This window comes from Watersipora subatra, chromosome 4 (assembly GCF_963576615.1).
Source record: "Watersipora subatra chromosome 4, tzWatSuba1.1, whole genome shotgun sequence".
NCBI classification, from domain to species: Eukaryota; Metazoa; Bryozoa; class Gymnolaemata; order Cheilostomatida; family Watersiporidae; genus Watersipora; species Watersipora subatra.
In genome coordinates, this window is record NC_088711.1 from 38,286,930 (window position 1) to 38,302,360 (window position 15,431).

Here is a 15,431-nt window from a genome sequence, read left to right on the forward strand (position 1 = left end):
TGGCAACGGAGTCGCGTTGCGACTCTTTGTCATCTACATCCACTTATCTCAACTTTAGAGTTATGGTTAAAAAATGTTAGCACTGCATAACTGGTAGCAACCCTGAGATTAGTAAACAGCATGCATGGTGTGAATAAAATGTTAAAAAACTAGCTTTTTACTTATTTCTTCTAAAAACATCATCTTGAAGAACTTCTTACAGCTACCTGGTGATCAGCCCATTTTCCGCCTAACAATAAGCTTGGGAACTTTTATAAGCGGCTCCTCTCTGTTTCAGAGCAAATGATCTGAGAAACATTTTGAAAACTATTTTTGAGAACTTTAAAATTTCTACAGAGAAAAATAATTGTATAAAACTATTTGTTTAAATAAAGGGTTAATAGAGAAGCAATGAGATGAATTTAAAATTGTATTTATTTTGTGAATGTGGATGAGTATTTGGTAGCAGAAATAAGAAAGGCTCACTCACAGATTGAATTCCACTTTTGGAGTTGCCTCACTTCGCATAGATATACACAAACTTTGTGTAAAGACTGCATAGATTACTAAATTGCATAAATTCCTAGTATGCATAAATGTTATTCTCGACTCATAGAATAAAAGACAGTCGCTAAATGACGACTCCCAGAAATTCTAGAAAAATAGAATCCATTACATGGCTCTTGCTTGTTGTGAATTTACAATGTGATAGTACTTCTCAACAACTACTGATTATTTAAACTAATGACTAAATCTTCAAGTCTTTAGTTAGAAATCTGGCTCTAGTAGTAGTCTACAGCCACCAACTTCCAATCTTTTCCGGAGCACCTTCATTCTGATAACGTGCGCGATCTCTAAAGTACCATTGTTTCCTCATAAGCATACAGATGAATGTATCTACTCTACATGTATGAAGTAAATCATCTGTTTGTTTGTACTTTTTAATCTGATTAGCTGAACTGCACAGCGTTAAAAGAACAAAACGCAAACATCAAACATCAATAACATAAAAAGTCATTAAGCCAAACATTTTCATTGTTTAGTATCTGGTCTTGTGGCCCAATGGATAAGGTGTCTGATTATGAATTAGAAGGTTGTGGGTTCGAGTCCCATCAACGTCAGCGTGCATTTTCTGTTTTGGCTTTTTTTAATAATTTTTAACCAGAGTTTTTTATATGGTCAGTACGATTTAGTCTTTAAAAATATATAATTGTTTCCTCACTCAGGTTTACCCAAATGGGTGGTAATGTCTACTTAAGTTTGAGTCTCTTATCAGAAACCTGAGAGTTTGAACACTCGCCTCAAGATCTTAGCTGTTTCAAATAATGAACTTTTCTGCAACTTCCTTGTGTAGACTGTTACTGTTATTTGGCCAAACTATATTTGATGTGCAGATTATTATTGTACTCAATGCTCTAATGACTACTAGCATTACAGTTGTTCTCATCTCCCTTTAAAGTTCCCCATTGAGTTGTTATTAACGTTGACTTAGCCAACGTTATGAATATATATACTGGCTGGTGTGTACCAATAACAATGAATGATTGATGTAAAATGTTTGTCTACTTGTGACACCTTAGTGTCACCTTAGACACCTTGTGTCCTGCTTAGACACCGATTGTGACTAGCACCTTGGCAACCCGAACCTGCCTTGAGAGATCTTCATGTGTAATAACTATGTACACAATTATGCTTAAATGCTGTGAGTCGTGAGAGGTTGTCATGTATAATAACTATGTGCACAATTATTCCAAAATATGGCGAAGTCTTGGGCTCATGAATGAAACATGATTCATAGATCTATAATAGCTCTAGCACCATCTCGCTTTGAAGGGCTATAATGAGACTGCATTTATAGATCTCACTCTTTCTCTATATACATGTTTGTAATAATCAATACTTTACATAGCAATATAAACAAGGCAGCGGTGAAGAATGCTAGAACATTTCAACTTGAGACCAAGAGAGACCAGCGAACATGAAGATTCTCAGAACTCTGTTGAAGGCAATGCTATTACTGATACTGGCTATATGTAAGTGTTATATTATATTCTAGTATTTACTAAACTTACTACATTAAAAGTATTAGTTAAATCCAATTGTTTAACCACATTAATTAGATAATTTAAAAGTACATTATAATCAGGTTTACGACAAAAGGTGGAATCAATTGCTGTTTACTATAATACATAAGAAATAATGTATAATATCTCAAATATACATGATATTTCAATAAAAATGTGTTGCTAAAGTTTAAAAAAATACCATTGAATTTAAGACGACAAAACCACAAGTATTAAAATACATTTGACTAGCCTAAGAGATTAAATGGGACATTTATACCAGACATTTTGAGAGATTTACATTTGTTAATGCAATTCCATGCAATTAAAAACATCTTTTTTGGGTCTCTTCTGTTTGTAGTGTTTGTCTCTACCAGTACATATGGGCAGTTCTACAGTTTGTATAACCCTGAGGGATCAACTGAAAACTACTACATCTCCGATCCTGATATCACAATGCCTGCTGACAACTTTACAATTTGTTTTTGGTGGAAGTCAAGTGAGGAAAGTCAAGTGCGGCCATGCTGGATCAGCATAGCAACAAAAAGTAATGGTGTCTCTTTAGTACATAATTGCACCATCGACATATCAGAAAAAGATAAGTGTGTACTTTGTATGTGTGAAGCTGTAAATCACTCGGTGTGATGAACATCATAAAGTCTAGACTTGTACCACAGAGCTGAAGACTTGAGCACTTTCACTAGAGGCTTGCTATATAATGAAATATTAGCAGTATGCATAAATAATATACCTGTTCTGCAAGCGCCATTACACCCAGTAAGACTATTATAACTACTTGTATTACTTTTTGCTATTGCAGCTTTTTACTGCTACTTTTATTGCTTTCTATTGTATTGCTAAACTTTATATAAATATTAGCAATACAACAGAAAGCAATGAAATAGATATATATTTTTTAAAAGTTAGAATGGGTTATTCTGTTGTTTCTATGTTACTGTCATAGTTATGTATGGATAGGGCCTAGTCATGTTTGTCATAGCATCTTGTTAGTTTTTTAAAAATCCAAATTCATGACAACCACCTGATTTTTAAAAACTTGCTAATCTACCTGATTGAGGGTATTGAGGAGTTAAATCCTAAATATAGAGAGGTCAAATCTTAAAAAAATGACAAACAGGAAAAAGTATCTGTATATTAATACAAATACAATAGCGTGTGTGTTCATTGTGTGTTTAGCTTTTGTCAATCTTTGCGGTACCGCTATACTTGCAATACTACTATATTAGATATACGTGTAGATGTGTCCAAAGATAAACATAACTAACACAAAAAATAAAGCAAAATATAACGTAATAGGAAATTTAAAATTCATCAGAATTCAACTCATATGAGCATATGCTGTATGTCTACCACTTTCTTGCTATAGTAAAACAATAGTATAGCATTGAGACAGAAAGTATAACAAAACACTTTATAGCTTTTGCATATGTGTTTAATGATACCGTCCATATTTATAATAAGAACAGCGATAATGTTGAGTAAATATAAATAAATCCAAAAAATTAATAAAAATAGTTAAAAGATTTATGTTTTAGTTTTAAACTTTGTTTTGTATTATCTCTATCAAACTTCATGTAAAATATAATTGTAGAAAAGTTAAACTATTTGGTGATATGGGGGAAAGATGGAGGGCTATTAACAGTGTTTCAAAATAAACGAAGCTTAGCGTTCAACTACTCTATCAGTTCGAACTGGGAATTCCATTGCGTGACAGCTCTGTATGGTGGCTCTAAGTATCACTTAGAGGTGAGTGAGGCTTATTGAATTATAATCACTTTTTTTATAAAATAGTAGTAGGCTGTCAGTCCCGTGTGCGGTGTGAGATCATCAAGTGTACTAAGTATGCGCATAATTATTTCACAATGATGTGAAGCGGTAGAGTGGCGAAGGTGGTAGTAGGTCTGGTTACCACATGATGCATCTTTTCTAACCTGTAAGAATGGCTTTGGACAAACAGACGGACTCTTATTTTATAAAGACTTGTAAGCTGGTAGTCCCACGCAGCCCGTTAGATCAGCGTGTGATATAAGTATGTGCATATTTATTCTGTTATGCTACAAGGTCATCAATTGCGCAGATAGTAGCCTCTTTGGTTAAGACTCTGAATATCCAAGTTCAATTCCTACATGGTGCAATATATTTTCCTGACTCTCGTAGGGTGGCTTTAAACAGACCGATCGACACCGCTCTTATTATAGTAGAAATAATAATAGCGGTGTCTGTCTGTTTGTCATTGGCTTAAAATAGTTTAAAATATACTAAACAATTTTAACGTACTTTTTGCTGATATGCATAGCGTAATGGTAGTAAAATAAAACATGTTTGCGATCAAAAATATTCTAGCACTTAGCATGCCTCTTTAGAAAGTATTTTGTACATACACTCATCCAATTTATTAATCGTATATGTTCTCCATCTTTCAAGATAGTTGTGAACAGTGGCTGATGTTTGAATCACATTTCACAACACTTAAAGATGACTGACACTAGATTCTATCAGAAAGTATCAGCATTTATTTATCATTTGCAATTGTTGTTAATTCTTGTGGCGATCTTTTGTTTGCGAATGTTTTAATGTCAATAATGTCCTAATAAGCCATAATGTTTTAAGATTAAAATCGAGAAATCTTGATTTTGACTAAAACACTAAGAAGAAAAGTATGAGACTGAATGATGTCACTAGTTGTTATCATTGCTGTAGTTGATATCAGCTCTTGTGTTCATTTTGCAGCATTACGCGTCTCTATTCTGTCAGTCTCGACTATAGATGTCATAATCACATTTTCGGTTGATCTGAGCGTTAAAGTTTTGTCGATTTTAATTTTGAAACATTTTAGCAGTCAGATCTTCTTGAACATTCAAAACAATTGCAAATGGTTGAAAAGCACTTTTTAATAAAAAGATGAAAACGTGTCGTGAATTTACTTAGATTTTTTACTTCTACAATAAACATGTAATGATAGGCCCAATTTGAAAACAAAGATACTTCACATAAGTATTGTATAATGATTAAACTATTTGTCAGCAAAGTTTTGTAACTTAGATTGCCTGTTTTGAAAATAAAAGTGCCAAAAATTTAACTCTTGAGCATTGGATTGTGAGTAACCATGGTTACTTCAACTTCTTTTTTTACTAACTGTTATCCTTCATTTACAACCACTTCCTGTAGACGTTCACCATTGGCGTTCATTTGCAATCACTTCCTGTAGACCTTGACCATTGGCGTTCACTTGTGATCACTTCCTGTAGACCTTCACCATTGGCGTTCACTTGCAATCACTTCCTGTAGACGTTCACATTGGCGTTCACTTGTGATCACTTTCTGTAGACCTTCACCATTGGCGTTCACTTGTGATCACTTTCTGTAGACCTTCACCATTGGCGTTCACTTGTGATCACTTTCTGTAGACCTTCACAATAAGATACCACTTGTGAACATTTCCTGAGAATTAGCACCTTTGGCATTCATTTGCAACTGCTTCACCACCGTTGACATTCATTTTTGACCACTTCCTGCAGCTCTTCCCTTACTAATGCACTTTACTCAAGCACAAAAGTACCGATATATACTTTGGGTATAACGTTTTGAATGGCTGGCGCTAGGGAGCGACTGAGCTAGTATTTAGATACTCTCAAGGTCTTAAACTTCATGCAGTTGCTTCACGACTTCTAAGCAGTGCTTCTGACTTTTCCAGGTAATCATAAAAACTCGGTGGAACCAGCAAGCGTGTATGCGCCTGTAAACAGGGACCCTTTTTAGCCGACTTCGATTTTACCACACTTTTTCCCTGCATAGAAGAAATACTAGTAGGGACTCAATAGTGTGACCGTTGAGCCATTTCTAAACAACCATATGATAGCATGAGTGCTTTGTTCCTATTTTCTTCATGTCTTCTGATCTTTTCAGAATTGTGGGCTATGAAAGATGCTTTCGTAAACTAAATATGGCTGGTCTAATGATGATATAAGAGCTGATGGTCTAAAGATTGATGGCTAAGTTGTTGATATCATGATTGCATATTGTTTAGCTGAGATTAAAGTGCTTTACATAATATTTTGGAGAGAATAGTCCGGAGATTGTTGTCTTTGGAACCGAGAGAAAGTTTTTATGTCGTGATTTTGCAACTTAAATTAACGCAAGTTCAACGACACAATAGTCAATTCTTCTATTTCTAACATCAAAGTGATGAGAGTTCGAAAGCTTCTTTGATTATTTACAACGTTTGTGAGAGCGCTTAGAGAAACTGGCTTCATAGAATCGATTAGTCATTTGTCTAGACGCTGGCAGCCTACTAAACTTCATCAAACAAGTCAATTTTAATATGTGAAGTGAAAAGAGAATCTCGCTCAATGCTACACTAAAAATAACACAGTCTAAAGTTTTTAAAACTTTTAAATAACGTTTTTAAAGGTTTCAAGCTCATTCATGGCTTGTGTTCTTGTTTTTTGCATGACAGTTACTGGTTTTAACTCACTGCATACAATATCTAAAAATAATTTTAAAAATATCCTTGCTATGTAGCTGCGTTAACAATCTTTCTCTTAATATTTGTTCTTTTAGCAGAGAAAGGTATTTTAAATGCTATTTGTCAAACTTTCTATTTTATCGGCTAACTGTTGCTCTTAGTTTTTTTTTATGGTCGTTATATGGTATTATTTAAAAAGAACTATTTGGTGATTTAGTTTTTTGTAAGGTCAACAGATAAAGGATTAAAAAAACACATTGAAGTAACATGGTGATGTAGAAATTAATCGAGCAGGTTTTTTCTTTTGTTTTTGGCAACTAAACCGTCAACTCACATGGAGAGGGTTAATTGGATGCCTTTACAGAACCAAAAACATCATCTTTAAAAGTACTGCGCTGCTGCACACTTACTACGTACTTACTTTTGTATAATATGCAACATTTATTTATAAGGTTAAATGTTGTATAATATACAACATTTAATTAGGAGGGTAATATATGTTGTATATTGTACAACATTTTATCTTATAGTCATATACATGTACATGTATTTAGATTTATATCTACAGCTAAGTGTATGATCAAGGAAATTGAAGTTTGTTAACAAAGCAAAAATATTACTTTAACCTCCAATCAGAATCAGTTTAGTACCGCACAACTCTACAGCTATTGGTCAGAGTGTATGAGCTTAAAAACTACCAAAGTTTCCTGTAGAACAGAGTCAAAGAATGTGTTAGAGAGCTTTGTTACTTTGGCAAAGCAAACTGAAACTGTCAATAAATATTACATTTATGTTCTCTACCTAGATCTGCACACTAGCTCTACCTCTCCATTAACTAATCTTTCCTTTACCCACGACATCTGTTGGCATCGAAACCTTCACTTTCAATATTCATTCAAAATCCCTTAAACATTTTGTGTCATTTGTAAACTATATCTACTGTCTGTACTGAAGAAGTCTATTAGTCTTTAGTATTTCACTTTTTATCTCTAATTCTTAAATGAATTCTTGCATCACAAACCACGATCAAGCGCAGCAAAACTGGTTTTCTGTTTTTCACGTTATTTTATTGCTATTCTGTTGTTAGTTTATTGTTATTTTATTGTTATTTTACTTTTAAAGTTAAATGTTTGAGAAACATTAATCTTTTGAGACTTCATCTTCATTATACACTCATCTTTTCTAACTTTTAGCATTATGTGAAAGATCAGTTTTCTGTTGACTGGACTGTCCAACATTCGTCTCTTGAGTTTGATATCACCATCACAAAAAGTAGCAAAGGCACTCTTGTTATTTACAATGATCAGGATGCTGTCGGAGGTAAGTAAATCTGACTTTACGGATTGAGACTTACAGAACTAGTGTAAAGGATGCGGCTAGGCTTTACTTGCCATACCAACAACACTAGCACTTGTAGACATAACAAATAATGTATAATATAATTAAATATAAAAATAATAAATACATTTATTTCATATCTAGCCAATTCGGTCCTTTAGGCCAACTGGTTCTGATATAAGCATGGTAGAGCATATTGAAATCATAGAGTAACACATACATGATATATTATATATTATCATTATTATTAGTTATTATTTATGCTTGAAAGTACTTAAAATGATATTACAAATAAATAGGATGTGAGTAGCATTTTTAGGAAGTTAAAATGATACAATCAGGTATGTTAAAAAGTTTACTCCTTAGTATTTATGTGGGCTTGTACGGCGAACCCTAAATATGTTTCACGATCTTCAATTTAAATAAGCTTTCGTATTAGACAAAATCTAGGAAAGTCTTGACTTCGCTAAAACCATGTAGCTAAGAAAAACTTCAAACTGGAGACAGATCAATACCAACTCATGGCAGATGACTGCTTGTAATTGAGTAATTGGAGATCTGCAAAAGGGGGAAAGAGAGAGAGGAAGAGAGAAAAAGAGGGAGAGAGAGAAGGAGAGAGAGAAAGGGAAAGAGAGAAGAAGAGAGAGAGAGAAAGGGAGAGAGCTATGTTATATATAGTACTAGTTGACTGAGTGGCATTGCTCGAGTAATAAAATTCTCTGTACAGAAAATTTATTTTTATTTAACTTATAATAACAATTACCATTCTAACTTTCAAACTTCATATCATGAGAAAAGTGTTTTGCGCAGTTTGAATGTATTAAGAGAAAAAATAAAACAACTGTAAAGGTTTTCAAACTTTGTCAAACAGCTGTAACTTTCAAGCTTCACATCATAAGAAAAATGTTTTGTGCAGGTCAAATAAGTTAAGAAACAAAATAAAACAACTATAAAAGTGTTTAAATGTAAATGTGAAAGACTTAGCAAGTAATAGCTACACCAAGTCTGTTTATCTACGATTACAATAAAAGATGATTTAGTAATGATACCATTATTACGAATTGAGAAAGCAAAATAAAAATCCTGAATATGCTGACTTAATTCAGCAATTCAGCTTATTCAGGATTTCACATTTAGATTTATAATTATACACACACACAATTCGTGCATAGAAGTGTGTGTGTATAAAAAAGGTTACTGCTTCAGCAGAAGCTATTTATCAAAACTCTGAATACGACGATACTGGTACCTCTTGATACTGGTACAAATGTAAAAATGAGATATCAGACTGTCTTTGTTGGGTACTTGGTTTGACCAAATAGAGATAAAGTAAAGGCTATTCTTACTCGAGACAATACAATTGTCCGCGTGTAAAGTAGTATTAGCCTTTACCGATTGAGCAGTTTAACCTTACGTAAAACTGGAAATAGATGTGTAATGGCACAGTTGAAATTGAAATGGTACATTTAAAAATTACAAATAAAAAAAATAGATATTGGTAGCGAAAAGATAGTTTTTAAAAAATTTCAAGAAATAACGAATGCAAAAGGTAATATTAGTTAATAATCAAAAGTACACATTTAGCCTGTGCATAAGGTATACGGTAAAGGATAAAAGTGATAAAATGCTAAGGACTTAATAGCTCAGTGGTTAAATGCGTGGGTCAACACTTGCGGTTGTTCTATATCTTGTGAGTTCAATTCCAGAGCGCCAAGAGCTTTTCATTTCAATATTTTAATAGCTATAGCTGGACACACCGAATGACAGGCTTTGAGATTTATTTATATAAATATAATATATAAGGTATATTCTGATTTCTTATACTTTTAATAATCTAATGAGTTTAACTTTATCTTTATTGGTCAAGTTAAACACCAATTGAGGAAGCATATCTATAAAAGTATCAATAATTATAGCATTGTTGACAAACAAGCTTCTCTCATCGAAACTTTTTATTTTATTTTTTCTTCAGGTTTGAACAACTTTGTAATATGGTGGACTTGAACAGGGCTGTTAAGTTCAGTAAACTAGTTTTTGTACTTGGTACTTCTTTTGCTAAAAATTATTACATAAAATTACTATATAAAATGTATAATTAAATAAAAAATGTATAAAATAGAAGAAATGTATGCGGCAGGAAGTCAACAATGATGGTGAGATGGTATGTTTAGTTTCAGAATGAGGTCCTTTTCACCTCACTTATTATCATGGCAATTTCTCTGATAGGAGTTTGCTAGTGACATGCAAGGGATTAGTATTGAACATCTATGAATTTCAGGATCGTTTGAGTATGAAGAAACAAGTTCTGGCTGGATAGCTTGCCTGAACATCTATAGCCGCAGCTTTCCTAGCGATGAGTTATTGGAGCTCGCTTCATGCATGAAACCGGGTGATGTGTTCTCTCTCCAGCCAGGAGTTGGCCAGATATTTGGATCCGTACAAGGCAGCAAAGATGCTGATGTACTAAAACCCAAGGAAAAACCTGGTGAGTTGAAACATAGTTTAGTAGCTGTGAGTTTACATTTAGGCTGAAGTCTCAATTAAGGCACATTTAAAAATTAACTCGCACAAAAATTTGGGCGGATTTTATTAAAAAATATCGGTATTTTTTATCATTCGTGGTTGTTTTTCATGTTTAAGGTGATCTGACTGCCAGGATGTTTCAAAATTAAAATCAAGAAAATTTGGTTGCATTTAAAACGCTCAGATGAAGCGAAAGTGTGATTATGGCAGCTATAGTTGCGATAAGACCGACAGAATTGAGACGCGTAATGCTGCCACTTGTACGCAATAACCGATATCATCTATAGCAACGATAGCAACTAGAGTCGTCTTTTTGCACATATTTTGCTTCTAAGCATTTTAACCGGAATCAAGTTTTGTCGATTTTAATCTTGAAACATCCTGGCAGTCAGATTTCCTCAAACATCAAAAACAATCACAAGTGATAAAACATACTGATACTTTCTAATAAAATCTACTAAAATTTTGTGTAAGTTCATCTACTCATAACTATTTGCAGGCCCGTATTCCCTGGGGCGGCTGTGCGGCTGAGCCGCCCCAACTTTTTAGTAATTTTCGGCGGCTGCGTCCTAAGAATTGCGATCTAAGCTCATCCACTTGGAATTTCCAAGTTGGAAATTCCAAGAACGGTTGGAAATTCCAACAGCTAATCTATTAGCTACCAGCGCTCTATATTGTCTCCGTGGTGATCTCGCCAAATGAGTGAGCGAGTCTCTGTTAAGACTTGCAAACTGAACTTTATAGCTTATAGTGGGAGTGAAAAGAGGACCTCCAAACTTGCATTTTCAATAATTTTCAGGCTCACTAATCTAGTAATGGTTTTCCCTGCCACTAATGTAATGAGTGAGAGATTCTTTTCTGTATTGAAGCGAATCAATACATCGACGAGGAGCGCTATGGAGCAGGCTTGGCTAAATAATCTCCTAATATTACACATATAGAAACATGTTGAAACAGATAGAGAATCAGTTGTGAAAGATTTCTGTCATGGACACATTGACAGAACTAGAGCTATTGCAATAAAGAAGTAATAGCTCTTGTTCTGTCAATGAACTTTACAGAAATCTGTAGTGTCACGAGTTTTATATTTTTCGTTGAATAAAGAAAAAATTTTGTCTACTATGAACCATAAAGAAAATATTTATGTAGATTTTGATGCTTATAATTGATTGCATTTAGGCACACCTTGAGGGTTGTTGATGCTTAAAGGTTGACTTGCAACAAAGTTCACATTACAGTTATTTGGTATCAAAAGATTCACCATGTCTTACTCTGTTGTGTTGTAGGTGCAAACTATGTGGAAATGTGATTACAAGCTCTTAATAGCTCAAAAATGAACAGTTAATCGCAGCCACACGAGACAGCCATAGTTTGGATTCTCTTTCCAAAACGGCTCAAATGTGACGTAGTTGTGAGAGATGGTTTCTGTTTACACCTTCATGCAACCTTATTCGTCAAAATATTTTCACAAATATACTTCACGCATTCAATAAAACTATGTCTATTGTTCTTACGCGTCTGTTTAATCGTCATTGTAATGCCGTCACTTTTAGCAGTGATATCTTATAACTTACCGTAAAAGTTCATTTAATTTTTTAACCTTACCTCGAAGAAGTTCATATTATTGTCTGATAATCATGACGAGCCTGTTGGTCACCTGTGATAATCAAAAAGTGCTGCAAAAATCATTTGCGAAGTATTGGGTCACATGATCAGATTACGACTTGCTGATTAGACTAGGCTGAAACAAAACTGTAAAGTAGGGAGCATCTATATTTGATACGGGGTCTTCGGTAAAACCCGAAGTGTTTGTCATAAACTAGTGCTATGATAAGTTTTATATTGAGCTTTTTATTGGCCTTCCAAATCACGTGAGAACATACGTGACAAAATAATAACCAAATTTCATGGCTACGTCATCGAAATAAAGAGATTCCAATCTACGGCGGTTCTTCGTTTTTGAGCTTTTAAGAGCTTGTAATCACATTTCCACATATTTGGCACTTACAACAGAGTAAGACATGGTGAATCTTTTGATACCAAATAACTTTAATGTGAATTTTGTTGCAAGTCAACCTTTAAAAGGTCCAGAGCTCCGGGACGCTGCTCCAAACCCCGTTGGGGGCTTACACCTCCCCCAAACCCCAGGTGATCATAACTATTTGCCAAACATTTGCAGCCCCAACTTGCAACCAGAGAATACAGGCCTGACTATTTGCTTTGTTTCACAATAGTTATAGCTAACAATAATTATTTAACAAATTGCACTGAATGCAGTTTCTTCTGTACAACTTGTTCTGTACAACTGCTGCTCAAAAGAAACTAACTGACTAGTTTATAACATTATACAACTCTCACAATAGACTAGTAAAAGTTGGCAGTTTAGTATGCTGTGAGAGATCATCATGTGTGCCAGTGAAGCGCAGATAACAAGCATGTGCACAATTTTTACTATAATGAGAGCTGTATCCGTCTGTCTGTCCAAAGTCATGACAGGAAGTTAGGAAAAAATATTGCATCACACAAGATTTGAACACATACTATCAGTCACAGAAGCCCAGTGCGCTACCATTTTCACTACCCATGTATTGCGGAATAATTGTATAGATGCTTATTACACCCAACTCTCTTGCGCACTGAACTGCCAGGGTGCTGGCATTCTGAAAGGAATAATGGAAGGCAGTTGTTAGAGTGTCGGACTGCCGAGCTGGAAATCAAGAGTTCAAATCCTGTATGAAACAGTCTTTTTTCATCCTAACCTCTATTCATAGCTTCGGACAGATTGATGGCTATACAAGCAGATGCTGCTCTTTTTATAGAAAATATTATTTAAAGAATATTTCGTTTTTCACATGAGGGATTTTAGTGAATTTAGATTTCTAAGTGAGAAGAGAATGGAGAACATTGCATCGATGCGTGGCCCAAATGTTTTCTATAAATAATAATTCAATAAAAAATGGCAGCCGGAAAACTACGCTACAGCTCACATATTTAATTCCAATATGTGTACAATTTTTATACACCATTCTTCTATCTTTTTAATATTTTGTACCATAATTTTATACAACTCGTCAAGACAATGGAGTACAGAGTTCTTTCCATGGAACAGTCTCCCATTAGACTTAGGCCTACCCATGGAACAGTCTCCCATTAGACTTAGGCCTACTAAAATATCAATAATTATTAACTTTAAATGAAGTGTCAATACAAACTTGCTAAACCTAGATTAATATAGACTAGCTTAGTTTCTACAGTAACTTTGGTGAAATGATGGATGTTGTCTTCATTGCCGAGTTACGCAAAATTTTTCGGGCTCAGTACCTCAACTAGCTGCAGTGCTACTGGGTGTGTGGGTCTCATCATGCATTACTGTGTAGGAATTAGGCTTTCATTTTGTTTATTTAATCAATATTGTAACTATATCTTAATTTTTGCTTAATGCTGTATTTCTACTAATTGATAAAATAAAACACACGCACACAGACACACAGACACGTGCATGCACCACGCACACACACATTATCTGGCAATTTTTGGGTACTGAAAGCTAAAAGTGCATCTCTAGTTTAATATCTAATCTACTACATACTGTAGTTTGTAATAATCTCAATAACATCAAATATTTTAGTTATCTTGCTATGATTGTTAGAATTTAGCTTCACGAAACCGTTGCTTGATTTTATATACTTGACATACATACTAATCTCATTGTCTGGTAAATAAATTGTCTCAATTGTGATTGCAAGGTGCATGATAAACAGGAAGCCATATAGCTTTATACCCTTTGAGCAACAATGACCATTACTTGCTCCACCACTACTGCTATTTTTTTTTTTTAGCTATTGCAACTGATGGTTCAACATACTTCTGCATCTTCAAGGACCAAGTGCTGCCTTTTGCCATGCTGTCCAAACACACTACAAATAGCTTATTTCACTGTGTGGCCATGTGCAAAGCGACCATGAATTGCAACTCGGTTAATTTTGAAGCTCAGACTAAAACCTGTGAAATAGGCCTGAATCAGGAATCTAAAGATCTTGAGGCCAAACAGAACTGGGTGCATGTTTCAAGCCATTTATGTGACTAAAATAGCTTGAGACCTTCTTTAAAACTCACCACCTTCTCTGTTAGTTGCTAGTTAAACATACGATTTCAAAGATGTACTTTTCTTGTTTGATGTTCTGTTCATCTCGGGCTGCCATCAATGAGTTTCAGCTTCTTATTTTTAAAACAACATAATTTAAGCTGCTGATGCTCTTTGAAAACTTCATTCTACTGTGAATACCACTGATCACTTTGTTATTGAAGGTAAATGGTCATGTCTTCCCATTCAGTCTTGTCTTCTCTTATAATTAGTGTAATTGTTTACTTATGCTACTGAGCCATCTGGACATCAGTAACTTCTTACTAACTATGAATGGAAGTCAACTAACTTCTTCATAACCTTCATAACTATAAGTTGAAATTAACTAGCTGCTTACTAACTCCGAATTGAAGTTAACTAACTCCTTACTATCTATGAATTGAAGTTAACTAACTCCGTACTATCTATGAATTGAAGTTAACTAACTCCTTACTATCTATGAATTGAAGTTAACTAACTCCGTACTATCTATGAATTGAAGTTAACTAACTCCGTACTATCTATGAATTGAAGTTAACTAACTCTTCACTATCTAAGAATTGAAGTTAATTAACTCCTTACTGTCTACGAATTAAAGTCAACTAACTCCTTACTAACTATGTAATCAAGTACTGTGTGAAGCAATATTGTTATTTACCACCTTGTAGTAAGAATATTGGCTGGCTTCTATTAGACTGGTTTCCTACTCACGACTTTTTTATAATTGCTAGAGCCTCAACCCATCTAATCTTTGAGTACTGTATATTCTTTAACGTATGACAACATATGGAATAACCACTAATTTGTTTCTGTGTGGTTAGGTATGGAGTACTTATGCATTGACCTAATTTTATGCCAACTCTTAAAAACTGCATAGAAACTTTGAATGTTGTAGTAGACGTTTTACTAAATGGTAACA

The 15,431-nt window shown here is 34.2% G+C and overlaps 1 non-coding gene across 1 annotated transcript; it reads left to right on the forward strand.

Moving 5' to 3' along the window:
- Window positions 1-1,027: 1,027 nt before the first annotated feature.
- On the forward strand, window positions 1,028-1,100 carry Trnah-aug (transfer RNA histidin (anticodon AUG)). Its single transcript has one exon. It is a non-coding gene; the product is annotated as a tRNA-His (tRNA).
- Window positions 1,101-15,431: the final 14,331 nt, after the last annotated feature.